We start from the raw sequence: 12,845 nt of genomic DNA on the forward strand, positions 1-12,845 counted from the left end.
AGTGGGGTATTAGTGTCCACTTTGGACACACATAACTTCAATACCCATCCTCTGCAATCTGCAAGCATGTGTGGCATGTCCGGCGAGGACGTGCTAGCTGTGATTGTGATGTGTTTTCACTTTGACTGGCAGTTCTGCCTTGGTGCCTTGGCAAATGCCAGGCCTTTGTCTCCCCTATTCATAGTAATAGTACAGTCAAGCCCCTAGCAGGGATCCCCTGCACTGAGTCTAAACATTTATGGGAGGATGATTGTTATTTCTTAAACGTCTAACTTTATAATTTTGTGGGACATTATGCTCTATAGTTTGTTATGCCGCTTTAACATACAAACTACAAAAAGATGCCTACATGAGACTAACATTATTGAATCCCTCTATAGTTGTCTTTTATAACAACATATTTTATTGTACAACTTTCCTTTTTTGCCATGACATTTTCTAATGTCTTTGGCTTCAGAAAAAGGCTGAGTCAGTCGACGGTTTTAAAACCATGTAAAAAAAAACACACACACACACACACACGCACACGCACACACACACACACACACACACACACACACACACATGTTTCTTAAGCATTTTTCTTATGACTCAGTGTTTTGCTTTAATCCTGTTGAAGGCCTATTGTATTATTGCTCTATTGGGTTACTTTCCATTGTCCATTGTAGCTACAGCACCTTGTAACATTGTTTCGAAAGATGCTCTATAAATAAAATGTAGCCTTACTTACTTACTTACTAGTTTACTAATTAAAAACAAAAAACAAATCAGCTCAACTCAGCCATGAGGCAACCATAGACTGTAAAAAATATGGACGGTGGGAAGCCATTGGTTTCTATGCTGTGAAAAATAAGCTTTTTTGGCCCTTGTACGGGTGCCGCCATCATTGTAGAAATCAACGTTCATTGGTAGAAATGGTACCATCTCAAATGCTATTGGCTGCCAACGGTCACGTGCAACTGCAGGGATAATAGCCGAAAATAAAGCACACAAAGAAGAATCATCACAAGCCCCTCCTACAGCATAACCTGCTTTAACATCAATAATTGGACCATATTTTCACAAAACGCATATCATGGTGATTGAAACAAGGCTTTAAACTAGCTAGCGACAGGAACCATAAAGTATTTATGACAATGTTTATTAAGATAAGAAAATCAAATGTAAAAGGTCGGGGGAAATGAGAACATGTTGCTTCTGGTACCAGAACAGCGCAACTAGCAGCCAATCATAGGAACTTTCAGTTCCGTGTTTGCTTCATTTTAAATCCGGACAACTGGCCCCCTGGAGCCAACCAACTTAGATCTTACATAGCTTGACAGATTACCCACAATCCCTGAACAACATTGATACCACACACTGTAAAGGTGTGAACTGACTGTCCTATAAGCTTAGCTGTGGGCTTTGGGATTTTCATCAACCGCTCTCTCTCTCTCTCTCTCTCTCTCTCTCTCTCTCTCTCTCTCTCTCTCTCTCTCTCTCTCTCTCTCTCTCTCTCTCTCTGTACAAGTACACGAGCAAGAGCCTATTGTAATGTGGAGTTTTCTGGAGGGGGACCCATCACCTCACTGCATAAAAGAGGTCAACGTGGAAGTCATAATAGCCTACAGCTTGTGATTCTATCCAACCCAGACTCAAAAGATTTATTTAACCACCTTTTTTGGCCTATTTTGGGAATGTCATAACAGCCATAAATTACTTTGTCATACGACAAAATCTGCACTGTAAAGACCTATTTTATTGGTGCATTAAATCGTGTTTTTAACACATTTCAGGTTTCAACAAATCTGACTGTACAAGGGGTTCAAAGATTTTAAAAGAAAATCCAATTTCCAAAATACTGAAAATAGCTGATCTACAAGCACACAACAATGCATTGTTGTGAGCTTGTAGATCTATATTCAGTGAGCATTCTTCATGTGACAAAGTACATTCTTGTGCGCACGCACGCACACACACACACACACGCACGCACGCACGCACGCACGCACGCACGCACGCACGCACGCACGCACGCACACACACACACACACACACACACACACACACACACACACACACACACATGTATATAAGTAAGGCTTAAGAGGTTAGGCTCAATACCTTATTTATAATATCCCCAAGTTCAAGTGATCACATGATGGTTTCTAAAATTGAATAGTTATAGTATCTGCAAGATAAAATATACACAATATACGCTACACTTAAATAGCGTATACAATAATGTTTAAAATGTAGATTCTATTCTAAACTGGCCTTTAAAAGTCTTGCTAGGAATGGGATGAATGGTCTGTATCTTTCAGACCTACAGACATACGTAGGCTATATACACAGTGTAACCTCCTGTCACCTGACCCTGGTGTGGAAAGCCTGGTTTATATTTGTTGTCCAAATTTTATTATTATTATGCATACATATACCGGTACACTACAGTACATGCACACACATACAGTATACACTCTAGTATACTCTAGTATACAACATGCAAATAGTGCATTTAAAGGGGAATACCACTCATTTCATAGAACTGGAGAACTGTTGGGTTCATGTGATCAGTGATAGCCCTCTAGGGCTAGGCTGTCTGATTCACTGGAATGGGAAATCTCACTTCAAGCTGAAACAGTAGCATATAGTTGTATAGCATGTTTCACAAGACACAGTAGGCTAGATAATAGAAGTCAAAATGCTCTAACACAGTTCTTCCCACACTTTTTAGCTTGAGACCAAACTAGCTCACAATGTGTCGCTTCGCACCGTATTGCGCCATTCAGCCTCAAAATGCAGGCGGGTGTGTTGATTTTCTCGGCCACCGCAGCAATGAATTGACTTGACTCCAAAGAGCATTAGCTGTATCAGGAATTCCAAACACTTTCACTCTGTCACAAGATGGAACTGCAGTTTAACAGTTTTTTGCAACATACGAAAAGAGGGATGGGGGACAATTGTCCTGAATGTAACAGTGATGGTGTTTCATGTGGATGGGTTAATTGCGACCGTATGTCAGGTTATTGTCAGATCCGGCATAGCTTATCCTTAAGTATACGTGTAACGCCTGACACTGTGGTTCCCCTGACACATCACTGTGACATCACAGGTGACATCACAGTGATGTCAGATACTCAGAGCAGGGATAACGCCTGACACTGTGGTTCCCCTGACACATCACTGTGACATCACAGGTGACATCACAGTGATGTCAGATACTCAGAGCAGGGATAACGCCTGACACTGTGGTTCCCCTGACACATCACTGTGACATCACAGTGATGTTAGATACTCAGAGCAGGGATCTCCATATATGGGCATAATCAGGTGACATCACAGTGCTGTGGCTGGTTCAGACAGGGATCATAAAAGGGCATAAAAGGGATTGTATGTTGTGATGTCATGGGAACCACTCTATTCCCATATAAGGAGATCCCTGATGTCATCATTATTAAGCCCATATCTAACAGGACTTCATATGGGAATGCCCATATATGGAGGAAGACAGCCCATATCTGGCTGGTTCAGACAGGGATCTCCATGTATGGGCATAAAAGGGATTGTATGTATGATGTCAGATGTGATAGACCTCACAGGATTCTCACATAACGAATAACTGAGTAAGCATGTTTGGGGTCTCACAACTGGTCCCATACAGTATACATCACTGGCCAGACGGCCAAGACATGGCGTGACCTCGCTTGTCGCCCTGAGTCTTTCTGTCTTTGTGTCTCTGGCGTTCAAAAGGCACCAGCACCTGGAACTGGAAGTCTTTTGGTTGAAGTTGTCACAGACATTTTTAAATGTCCAATATTAAATGCCTCATTCAGGTCAACATTGCCTTGCATCTACAACTCCTGAAATGAAAACAATTGCTTTTTGCATTTCTGGTCAGGCCAACCATCCATTGTGAGCCATCCAGCTGGCCTCTGGCTGGTAATGATTCAGTGTGTAGTCATCAGTGTCAAGGGTATATGAATCCCTGTGGGCTTCGTCCTGTGCAGCAACAGCATCTAACGTTACGTTACTGTAGTCCTGTATGCATGTGCCCTTGGTCCTTCCTGAAAGGAACTATAAGCTATAGTTCCTTATGGAAAAGTTTAGCTGCAATAAATGGGGCACAGGTGTTTACACAGTCCTTGAGAGCATTGTAAACATTCTGCTTATTATTTGCCAGGCCGAAGGCAAGGGACGGTGATTGTGCGTGTGTTTTTGTGTGTGTGTGTGTGTGTGTGTGTGTGTGTGTGTGTGTGCGTGTGAGACAGAGAGAGTGTGTGCGTGTGAGAGAGAGAGAGTGTGTGCGTGTATGTGTGTATGTGTGTATGTGTGTGTGTGTGTGTGTGTGTGTGTGTGTGTGTGTGTGTGTGTGTGTGTGTGTGTGTTGTGTGCGTGTGTGCGTGTGTTTTCGCACGCGTGCATGTACGTGGGCATGTGCATGTTAGAAATGTCTTTTATTACCCACAAAGGAAAATCGTTTTTCTCGGGTCAGTGCATATACAGTACATTCAAGACAAGACAATAAATAAATAGACACCACATTTAAAACACCCCAGCAACACCCATACTACAATTCTATACTCTACTTGTTAATTTAGAAGGCCTTTAAAGGAAAACAATATCCGGTGGCAGTGATTAGTACATTTACCTGTACTCTTACTGTACTGTACTGTACTGTACTTTTACTGCAATTTTTTTTTCCTGGAGTATTTCCAATTTTCTGTACTTTTACTTCTACTTCACTAGTTTAGTTTACTTTATTGACACAAATGTATAAAACATTGGGTCCAAACAATAATCGAAAAACCCATTAATAAAACCTTTAAAAAGTACAAAATACAATACAATACACTGTTACGTATACTGGACTTTATTCTGTTCACTTCCCTGTGAAATAACACACAACACAAAATCCCTTGAGTCATACAACCGGAACTTTCTGTTGTTCCAAAAGTGACAGGCAGGCATGCAGCATAGATAGATACCTTTATTATCCCAAGGGGGAAATTCAGTTAAGTGTCTCTGTTAGTGCCCACAAAGAGTGAGCTCAGATCATCAAACTCAAGTCCATACTTCCCTCTGATATCCTGTGTGAGGGGACACACCAGTATATGCTGTTCATTTTGTATACCAGTCTCACATTGACATATACGCTGCTCAGGTGGTATGCGACTCCACCTTCCCATTTCCACACGCAGTCTATGAGAGGACAACCGGAACCGTGTAAAGGTTATCCTCAAATAGTCCTCAATGTAAGGTGTACTGCTGGTGCTTGTGTAGAGTGGATGGACAGATAAATCTGGGTTGATGGCTTGGTATGTCCTATATCTTGTTCCCTCTTTGGATTGCAGTTTATGAATCGTGTCCCTTCGGTCACTCTCAATATGATCTTGTTTCTCCATTATCTCAGATATGAGAATACATGACTTGGTTCTCCTTCTTTAGCAGTTGAAGAACATACCACAAGGGGTCATCAAGCATGCCATTATGCTGCTGTATCTTGTTGGAGAACCTGGCCTGCTTTTCTCTCACTAAAGCTTGCAATGAAGGCAGCCCTGCTTCCAACAAGCAGGTTAAGTTAGGTGTAGTAACCCTCACCCCAAGTAGAGATTTCACTCCAGTCATGTAGAGTTTCAACAGACTTTAAGGGAATTTGTAACCAAGCCTCACACCCATACAAAATAGCTGATGAAAAGGCAGCCTCAAAAACCTTATGTTTTACACAAAATGGGGCATCATAGTTTGTGGACAGGAAGATTATCAGTTTGTTTAAGTGCTTTGTCTTCTCTTTTACATGTAGGGCAAGTGAGTTTCGGGCATTTTCATCAGCGGTGAAGATGGCTCCAAGATATGTATAACTGTCACAGTGCCTCACTGTAAACAAAGCAAGCTGGATAGGTTGCCTGTCTTCATCAGATCCCAATATAGCCATGAACTTTGTTTTACTCTCATTAACAAGCATGCCATATTCATCACAATATTCCTCCAGATGTTTCAGTTTTTCAGTCAGCCTTTCTTTTGATGTTGCCAGGATAACAGTGTCATCCATCAGCATTAAAACGTGGAGCCATTTTAGGAAACCATCGTTCTCACACTGTTGTTTAATCTTTCTGATGAGCATGTCGACAAACATCACAAACAGGAAGTAGGATGTAGGGGATCCTTGCCTCACTCCGATGGATGCTGTTATTGTAGTGGAGCCCAGGATACTCGTTGTCACACTGTACATTGACATCAAGGCCAACATCATAGTAACTCCACAACCCAGGCTCTTTAAGACTTTGAACAGTTTTCCTCTTGGGAGCCTGTCATAGGCTTTGGAAAAGTCTATAAAGGCAACATACAGTTGCAGCTTGTTTCTGACACAATGTCCAATGATAAGCCTAAGTGCCACAATGTGTTCTATGCAGCTTCTTTTAGGTTGAGCTCCTGCCTGCTCTCCGAATGACTTATACCAGGACATCAGTCTGTTATTAAGCACATAGACATCTTGTCTTTGGCTGCACTATTGATCACACTTATGCCCCGATAATTGTCATAATCAAGTCGGTTACCTTTCTTGAATAACATGATCAATCTAGCAGGGGCCCAGTTCATCGGATAACCAGTTAGAAACATGGAGTTCATGAGTGTACATAGAGACATCACCCATTCCCCTGGCAGAAGTTTGAACACACCTGGGCTCACACCATCAGGTCCTGCTCCTTTTCCCTTTAGCTGGTGGTTGGGCTGTCACGATATGACATTTTACATGACGATTAATTGTCACTCAAATAATTGTCGATTAACGATTTAATTGTTTTTGTCATTGACAATTACATTTCTGTTTGGCTTTTAGGCTTTGAAGTTGCACATGGCAGATATGACACAAAACCTAAATACACGAAGAAATTACTGACATATTCGACAACTTACTACTTAAAAAATAACATTGCGACGCGTTGTGAGCTTGTAGATCGGCTATTTCCACTATTTCTGACATTTTTCAACATTCACGATTATGACGATTATGACAAAATAATTGCGATAATGTCAAATAATCACGATTAGACGATTATGTAATAATTGTGACAGCCCTAGCTGGTGGTCATAATCACATGTTGGGCTTCTGCAAATGTGATAGGGTCATCTAGAAGTGGCATGTTGACATTATAGTCTTCTTCCATATATATTAGGTTGTCTCCCTCACCAACAGGAGGGTTCAGCAGCCTCTCCATCAGGGACGTGCTGGCCATTGGGAAAAGCGGGACAACTCCCGCACGGCCGGTTCATTCCCGGCCAGTCCAATTGTAACTGCTTCATCATACAAGGCCGTTGCACAAAAGTAGTGAAAACAGCAGATCTACAAGCACACAACGCCTCGCACCGCGAGGCGTTGTGTGCTTGTAGATCGGCTGTTTTCACTAGTTTAAATCATTTCTTAAATGATTAATACAAAACAAACGGTTTTGGACATACAAGGTTTCCACCCGGCAACGACAAAATATAACTCATGTAATTGGCCCACTGGCTTGTCACTTGTCATGATCTGAAATGGCAAATCTTTGAGTAGCAGCAGCGGCGGCGCTATTAGAGAGAGATCTCTCTATAACGCGCAATGAGGGCCTCTCCAACTCTTTTTCCCGGGCTGAATCAGGGGCCCAGCACGTCCCTGCTCTCCATATGTTCTTGAAAGTCACTTTCAGAAGGCATCTCTTGTCGAGGGGGTGAGGAAAACTCACCCTTCCAATCATTAGCTTGCCACAGCATTTTTGCATCACCACACTCCAATATACGCTGCCAACGGGGTGGAAGTGCTTCCTGGTTCCTGCGTGAGTTGTGTGGCAGGGGTCTGGGGCTTACACGTCTACTCTGGGCAGCACAGTTATACAAAGATTCAGCAAACCACATAGCCATATCATCAACGTTCTGGCCAGAGGTGATGACGGGTGTTTCCAGTGAACGTATGTTAAGAGCAAACTGTTCTACATCAATATTAATATAATATAATACTACATCTCAGAGGCAATTTTAACTTTTAGTTCACTACAATTATTTGAAAACTTGAGTTACTTGTTACTATTATATATATAAAAAAAAACATAAACCACTTCAGCCCTATTTACATTGAAAATAGACGATCTACATCTGCTATTTTATATTAAGGCAAAAGAGTTTTGTACATTTCATGCATTTGAAACCATTCAAGGCACCAACCTGCTCACCGGGAGAAACTAGGGCTTCAGAGTCTTGCTCAAGGACTCTTCGACACTAACTCTGGGGGAGCCCAGGATCGAACTGGGAACCCTTCGGGAACCCTCCGTGTTCTAATGATGGTTTCTCTACCCCTGAGCCACTGCCGCCCCACATTCATACATGGCGGACGAAACCATGCAAGGCAACAATCTGCTCATCGGGAGCAATTAGGGGTTCAGAGTCTTCGACACTAACTCTGGGGGAGCCCGGGATCGAACTGGGAACCAAGCGGCCACCCTACATGTACATGGACTAAAAACCTACCTCTTAAACAAAGCATTTTCTTAATCTTTTCTGGGCCTTGTGTTGTTTAGTTTTAGTCTTGACCCGTTTTAGTATAACAAATTGATTGTCTGCCTATTGCTGTTTTTATGCCTTGTTTTTAACCCTGTATTGTAGCACTTTGAGATTCTTTTTGAATGTAAAGTGCGTTATAAATAAAATGCATTATTATTGCGACCGTAGGTCGCACTTACTATCAAAACCTGCACAAACTGTCAGTCAGTCTGTCTGTCCGTCTGTCTGTCACACCTCACGTCACACTATTGCCCTGCTCATATCTCCGCAACCGTTGCCCCGATCCATGCCAAATTTTGCACACACGCTCCTTGCCTGCCAAACTACAACCTCCAAGGACCCCCGGAGCTCCAGGGACCCCCAGGTCCCTGGGGGACCCCCAGATGTAAAAAATGACCAAATGTGCAAAAATGACCAAATGACCACCCCAACGGGGCTGCTCACGGGGAATTCCCGGGGACCACCGACTCCTGCTGCTCCAGAACGGATGCAAAAGTGGTGGCGCCCCCAGTGGAGGACCCCCTCCACTGCAGCTCACATAAAATGCCGTAACTCGGGCTAGGAGGGTCCGGGAGAGCCGGGGCCGGTACCTATTCGTCCGCCAAGGCAACGCGGACACCCCACCCCTCATTTCTCACATGGCCCTCTTCTAGCGCCACCATGAGGCCGATTTTTAAAACACATTTTTGGACACTGCTCCTACAGTTTTTGCCCTAAAATCACGCAAATCGCTACACAGTATGTCTACACTCATCCCATCACCATGAATCTCTCCCATATAGCGCCACCTTCAGGCCGATTTTTAAAAACACATTTTTGGACACTGCTCCTACAGATTTTGCCCTAAAATCACGAAAATCACTACACAGCATGTCTACACTCATGTCATCAACATGGATCAGGAAGATTTTGGAAAAACACATTTTTGCCCTATTTGTGGAGATAAGCGTGGTCGCTTATCTCCCGATTAGGGAGTCTTACTGGTTATTATTATTATGTAGACCTGAGCCACTGCCGCATCGTGGTGTGTGTGTGTGTGTGTGTGTGTGTGTGTGTGTGTGTGTGTGTGTGTGTGTGTGTGTGTGTGTGTGTGCGGCTGTGTGCGCGCGCGTGTGTGCGCGTGCGTGTGCGTGTGCGTGTGTGTGCGTGTGCGTGCGCGTGCGCGCGCGCGTGTGTGTGTGTGTGTCCTGGGCATGACGTTGTAACTACCACTGTTAATGTAGTACGTTGGTGCAGATTCATGATGCATTTGCATCCTCTGTGGACCTCTTGCATACAAGAAGGAGTAGACCGACAGCCATCGCTGTGCTAGCCTGGTATAACCAGCCTAGATACTATCTAGCTAACTAACTGCAGTATCATTCCCTCCTTGTTTTAACATGGGTGGATGATGGTATAGCTGCAGCTAGGTTACCGCTACGTGCTGTCTCTGGACATGCTGCTGCTTGTGCCCATGGAGTGCTGGGTGACATGACTATTCATGTACACTTTGTACAGTATCATGACTGAAGACATATGCCTCTATTTTGTGGATGTATAACTTTGCTGCATGTGAAATATTTATGTAAGCAATTTTCTTTGTGTGGACAATACATTGTTAAAAGGACAAAGGAGCTAAGATCCTTTATCTGGCTTTGTCCGTTTGTACGCCCAAGGGTCACAATGGCCAAACTTCATGTGACACAAAATTAACTCATAAATAGCACCGCTCACTTCACACTGATAATCCAAATTGGAATCATTTTTTTTTTAACCGAGACGTTCCGGGCACTCAAGATTAAAAGGAGGAACAAGCCTTTATTTATTTAAAAATTGCGGACATGCTTCAACCGAACTGGTCTTCATCAGGGCAAAATGGCCCGGTCGAAACATGTCGGCAGTTGCCTTTTTAACCCTGCAAGGCCCAGCGTTGCTTTTTGGCAACATTTTTTAAATCATTTTTTAAAAAATGTTATAATTAGTTTTCCTGTTCTTTTTTCACATTAACATCACCATTAAATCCTTTTTAAATGGCTTGTTCCCCCTTTTAATCTTGAGTGCCCAGATTGCCTCTGTTTTGCCCCTGTTTTTCATAAGATCCTGTTAGATCCGTGAGCATCATCTACTCTTTCTGGGCACCTGGTTTTTCTTTTTTTTTTTTCTGGATTTTTTGTTTTTGTTTTTGTTTGTTGGGCCTCTACAGAGTGCACATGCAAAATCGCTTTCACTTCAGCCCATATGGGGATGCCTAATGTGAGAAGTTGAACTGTAATGTCATTGAAACGCTATTTCCCCCGCATCTTCCTCAGGTCTTGAAGGCTGCAACCCATGACGTAAACAGCTCTGGGTAGGCCAGCCTGGCGTAGATAGGCACTCTGATTGCAGAGCGCCCCTTTCTAGTTTATATGTATCACAGCTTTTTCCTGTAAACCCCCTCCAAATCAATAGCCTTTAGACTAGAAATGTTGCATAATATACAGTACAACGAAATATGATTACAAAAGTGCATGAAGAATGGAAGATGTCCCTTGTTACAACGTATCTACGGTATTGTGCTGCCTGTCAAAGTGCTGTACAGAGTGTGATTATACAAAGGATTGTCCGAGGTATAAGCAGTGCCTTTTCAAGTTGAATTTGATCAGATTTCTCCTTTTAGTCGGAGTTCACACAATGCAGGTTTGTGTGGCAGTGGTCCTCTGAGACTCACCCTTCCCATCACTAACGCAGGTGTGCCACACACACGGGGAGTAGGTGGGGGGGGGGGGGGGGGGACCATTCCTGTCAATGACTTTGAAACTTCTTTTGTTAGATCTATACCTAAACAGCTGACACTGTTACGTATCCTGGACTTTATTCTGTTCACTTCCCTGTAGAATATAGGGTTACAGACATTTCACAGTACGTTCAAGTTCTACATCACATGTGCTTATGTAACTTTACAGTTGTCCATTGTAAGTTGTGATGTAATTTCTACATTCAGAGGTATTTTTTTTTTTCGTCACTAAGGTGTGGTGAGAGTGAGGCCGGGGATTAGCAATACAGTACGGCGTGCTGGGTAAGAATGCAAGCCTTAAGAGCCACCGGTTGCAATTGATATAGCATTAATGGTAAAAGTTACAGCATTTATACATGCAACCCAACACATAATATGCGGGCTACATTTGTACAATTGCAGAGGCATCCTTGGTGAAATAATATATCTAGGCTGTTTGTCTTTCTTCAAATGCAGGGGCGTCACACGGGGGGGGGGGGGGGGGGGGGGAAGTGGGACTGAGTTACCAGAGCCCAAGGTGGAGGGACCTTAATTATTTTATACTTTAGCTATTGAAAAATAGCAGATATACAAGCTCACAGCGCAGCATTGATTTTTGAAAAGTCGTGAAAATGTGTGCAAATATTTGAATATATAATATGTATTTTTAAGCAGACATTTGTAATTCAAATTTTGTTTCTGGGGGGTCCCTGGAACTAAATATTTTGAGATGGGGTTCCGTGGCCAAATACATATAATTTTGCGGTTCCTTGAAGTGAAAAGGTTTGAGCACCACTGACATAGAAAAGGTATTTCAAAAAATGTCACGATTTAAAAAAAGTAGATCTACAAGCTTGCGAGTGCCGCACTGTGAGCTTGTATGTGTGCTATTCTTCAATAGTTAAAGCAAAAATAATAATAATGTTTTGGGTTAAACCCCCTCCCCCTATGAAGAACATTCATGGGGGGGGGGGGGGGGCACAGTGAATCCTTGTACCCAGGGCCCAGAACTTGGTGTAACACCCCTGAATATGCGAGCTACTTTTATACAATTGCAGAGGCATTCTTGGTGAAATAATATATCTAGGCCGTTTGTCTTTCTTCAAATGGATGATAGAATGAGGCTAATATAATGATTAATAGATTAAAAAGTGGTTTCTGCTATCGCATGCGATAACATCACCATTTTCACCATGGAGAAATCAAATATCAATTGGGCACAATCCCCAGGCATGGCATGGCATAAAAGGTAGCTTCACTTACGGACATAACAGAAATAGGTCATGCCAACAGTAGTATCAAATAATGTCTTATATGAAGTGTGAGACTGCACATTTTTCCACTGAGATGCTGGTATAGCCTAGAGGTCGTATTAAGCATATTAATTTATACTGTGTCGCACTATGAAGAGAACAAATTATAGACTTTAGTGGGAAAACAACCCTGGCTCAAAAGTTGGGAATTATATCAGAAAAAAAATCAGGAATATTTCATTTTGTTTTCCTTATTGTATAGGTTTTGCCCTATTTTGGGCTTCTCAGTATAGGCGGCGATGCAACATGTTGTAAGCTTGTAGATTGACTACTTTTGCTATTGTTGA

The sequence above is a fragment of the Nannobrachium achirus genome, assembly GCF_963921795.1.
Source record: "Nannobrachium achirus genome assembly, chromosome: 5".
Classification (NCBI taxonomy): Eukaryota; Metazoa; Chordata; class Actinopteri; order Myctophiformes; family Myctophidae; genus Nannobrachium; species Nannobrachium achirus.